The sequence below is a fragment of the Gorilla gorilla genome, chromosome 6 (assembly GCF_029281585.2).
Source record: "Gorilla gorilla gorilla isolate KB3781 chromosome 6, NHGRI_mGorGor1-v2.1_pri, whole genome shotgun sequence".
Classification (NCBI taxonomy): domain Eukaryota; kingdom Metazoa; phylum Chordata; class Mammalia; order Primates; family Hominidae; genus Gorilla; species Gorilla gorilla.
The window spans coordinates 92,493,948-92,497,510 of NC_073230.2; the positions used below are offsets into that span (position 1 = coordinate 92,493,948).

A 3,563-nucleotide genomic window follows, 5' to 3' on the forward strand; every position below is an offset into this window, starting at 1 on the left:
TGCGTGAATCTACACATGTGATAAAATGGCATAGACACAAACATATACTGTACCCATATGAATTTCCTGGCTTTGACACTGTACTATAATTATGTAAAATGTAACCACTGGGGAAAACTGGGTGAAGAGCACATGGCACCTTTCTGTACTATCTTTGCAACTTCATGTGAGTCTATAACCATTTCAAAATAAAAAATTAAAAAGATGAAAAACAGTGGGTTAGATTTGGTTCCTAAGCTATATAGGTTTTCAGCAATCGGAATAGGAAAATTACATTTGCAGTATACATAACAGGGAAAATTAATATGCAGAATAAAGATATACAATTCAACAAGAAAATAACAACTTTTCTTTCTTTTTTCTTTCTTTCTTTTTTTTTTTTTTTTTTTTAACAGAGTTTCACTGTTGTTGCCCAGGATGGAGTGCAATGGCGCCATCTCGGCTCACCACAACCTCCACCTCCCGGGTTCAAGCAATTCTCTTGCCTCAGCCTCCCGAGTAGCTGGGATTACAGGCATGTGCCACCACACCCAGCTAATTTTGTATTTTTAGTAGAGATGGGGTTTCTCCATGTTGGTCAATCTGGTCTCAAACTCCCGACCTCAGGTGATCCACCCACCTCAGACTCCCAAAGTGCTGGGATTACAGGCATGGGTCACCATGCCCAGCCACGACCCATTTTTAAAAATGGATAAAGGATAAAGTAATTCACAGAGAAATATAGACAATAAAAATATTTTTTAAAATTCTAAATAGTACAGTAATAAAAAAATTAACTACAGCAAGCATTTTTCCACAGTAACATAAACATACAAGATGAATATTGTCAAGTATTGACAACATTGTGGAGAAATGTATAGTGACAGACACTGTTGATAAGAGACTATATTGGTGAATTAACTTTAAAAGATAATTTGGTGGTTTATATAAGAAATTTGAATAAGTCCACCATTCCATATCTCAGAATTTATTCTATGGATATACTTATACAGGATCACAAAGATATAAATGGAATGATGTTCTCTGCTGTTTAGTTGTTTTTTTAAAAAAAAAAGGTTTATTGAGGTTTAATTTACATAGCATAACATTAGCTCATTATAAGTATACAAGTCAATGACTTTCAGTAAATTTAGTCATACAATCCTTACCAAAATCCAATTTTAGAACATTTCATCACCCCAAAATGATCCTTCGCGCCCATTTTCAGTCACTCCCTTTTCTCACCCCTAGCCCTCGCAACCACTAATTTACTTTCATCTGTATAGATTTGTAGCTCCTGGACATTTTATGTAAGTAATACATTTTAGTTTTAATTGGGGTATGGCCAATACTCAACATCATAAATCATCTTTCACTAATGCTCTAGTACCAGCTATGGATATGATTTAAAATCATGCTCAAATTTAGCTTTAAAATCAAGAATACAGCTTCAATAAGGAGGAGATGAGGGAATATTAAGTGGCATGTGATAGAAATTGATATTAATACATTTACATGTATACTGACTTTATTCAGAATTTGATAAGCAAAATCAGTTGAACTTTGTCACAGAGTAATTCTGTGCAGCTGTTACATTTTTCCTCACCCGTAGGGGGATACAAAATTGATCTGTGCATTTTCAAGGCAGGAGGCATTGGTACTTTGACAGAGTTCTATTCTGGCGACAGTATGCCTATTATGCCAAATGTCTAATGTACACCTAATGATTGTATTATACACAGAAAGCTGTTATGCACTGATTACCAACTGCTGTTTATAATCTTTTGAATACATTTTTCTCATGCTGAAGAAAATGATGGAAAAAAGTCACACGAAGGAGAAAATGGAAAAGAAAGTGATCCATAAACAATGGGGCTTCATATAGCTCTATGTGGCTACATCAAGCCTCATGTGTTTGAGAATCACTGACAAGTTTTAGGAGCATAATGAATTTTTAGGTTTAAAAGCAATAAAGCAAATAGTAGCCTCTGATTTAATATGTACATAGGTGCCAGGGGTGTGGCAACACTTGATACTATGAGTCCAGTGCTGCTTGGGTCTAACGGCAACTGCTGGGCTGACTACACCCAGCCATAAATCATCAATCATCCTAATCAATGAGAGATCAGTTTTCCCATGGGGAAACTGCTGGTTTAAATGTTCAGGGCTGCTTTTTATGTGTGTTATCCAATTATGTTTTCAAATATTTTAGAGGTTCAGTAGAAAAGAAAATGAAGGGATTTGGTTCATTTGAGAATGGTAGGCACCAGGAAATTGAGCCACCCTGGTAGGAAATCAAGAAGGCATGGGGTATTCCCAAATGGGACTAGATCCCAAAAGTGCTACTTTCTTTCTACATAGCATTAGAAGGCTACCATTTTGGAAGAAAAGTGAGAAGGCAGTAAGAATAGATGAATCAATTCCTCAAAAACTTGAACACAGAATTACCACATGATCCTGAAATACCACTCCTAGGTGTATATATAAATATACCCAGAAGAATTGAGAGCAGGGACAGAGATACTTGTACACCAATGTTCCTAGCGGCATTATTCACAAAAACCAAAAGGTAGAAATAATCCTAGTGTTCATCACCAGGTGAATTCATAACCAAAATGTAGTATATCCATACTATGAGATATTATTCATTCTTTTTGTTTTTTTAAAGAGCCGGGGTCTCAGTATGTTGCTCAAAGCTCGTCTTGAACTCCTGGGCTCAAGCAATCCTCTTGCTTCAGCCTCCCAAAGTGCTGGGGAAATATTATTCATCCTTAAAAATGAAGGAAATTCAGATACATCTACAACATGAATAAACCTCGAAAATATTATGCGGAGGGAAATAAGCTAGACTTAAAAGGAAAAATATTATATGATTTCACTTACATAAGGACCTAGAATGGGCAAATTCAAAGAAGCGTTCAATAGAATGGTAGTTAGCAGAGGCTGGAGAGTGGGAGGAATAGGTAGTTATTGTTTAATGGATACAGAGTTTCTGTTTGGGCTGATTAAAAAATTCTGGAAATGGATAGTGGTGATAGCTACATAATACTGTGAATGTATTTTTTTTTCTTTAAGAATATGGGACACTTCATGAATTTACATGTCATCCTTGCACAGGGGCCATGCTAATCTTCTCTGCATCATTCCAATTTTAGTATATGTGCCGTCAAAGCGAACACATGAATGTATTTAATGTCACTGAAATGGCTAAAATGGAAACTTTCGTGTTATGTATATTTTACCACATTTTTTTAAAAGGACAAAAAAAGCATAATTGGGCAATAGGAAGATATAACAACAAATGTTAGAATTAAACCTTTTGACAGCTGATAGTCCTGTTTTAACCTTCTCTGGGGTCTTAAGAAATTAGAATGCCAATTCTGGCCATTTATTTTCCTAGTGGGAGGAAGAAATGAGCTACTTCAACATTCTTTCTTTTTTTCTTTTTTTCTTTCTTTCTTTCTTTCTTTTTTTTTTTTTTTTGAGAAAGGATCTCCCTCTGTTGCCCAGGCTGGAGTGCAGTTGTGCGATCTTGGCTCACTGCAAACTCCACCTTCTGGGCTCAAGTGATCCTCCCACCTCAG

The 3,563-nt window shown here is 35.9% G+C and overlaps 1 non-coding gene across 1 annotated transcript; it reads right to left on the minus strand.

Annotated features, from left to right (window-relative positions):
- Nucleotides 1-3,051: 3,051 nt before the first annotated feature.
- On the minus strand, nt 3,052-3,158 carry LOC115935543 (U6 spliceosomal RNA). Its single transcript, XR_004071151.2, has one exon. It is a non-coding gene; the product is annotated as a U6 spliceosomal RNA (small nuclear RNA).
- Between the last annotated feature and the right edge of the window lie 405 nt (nt 3,159-3,563).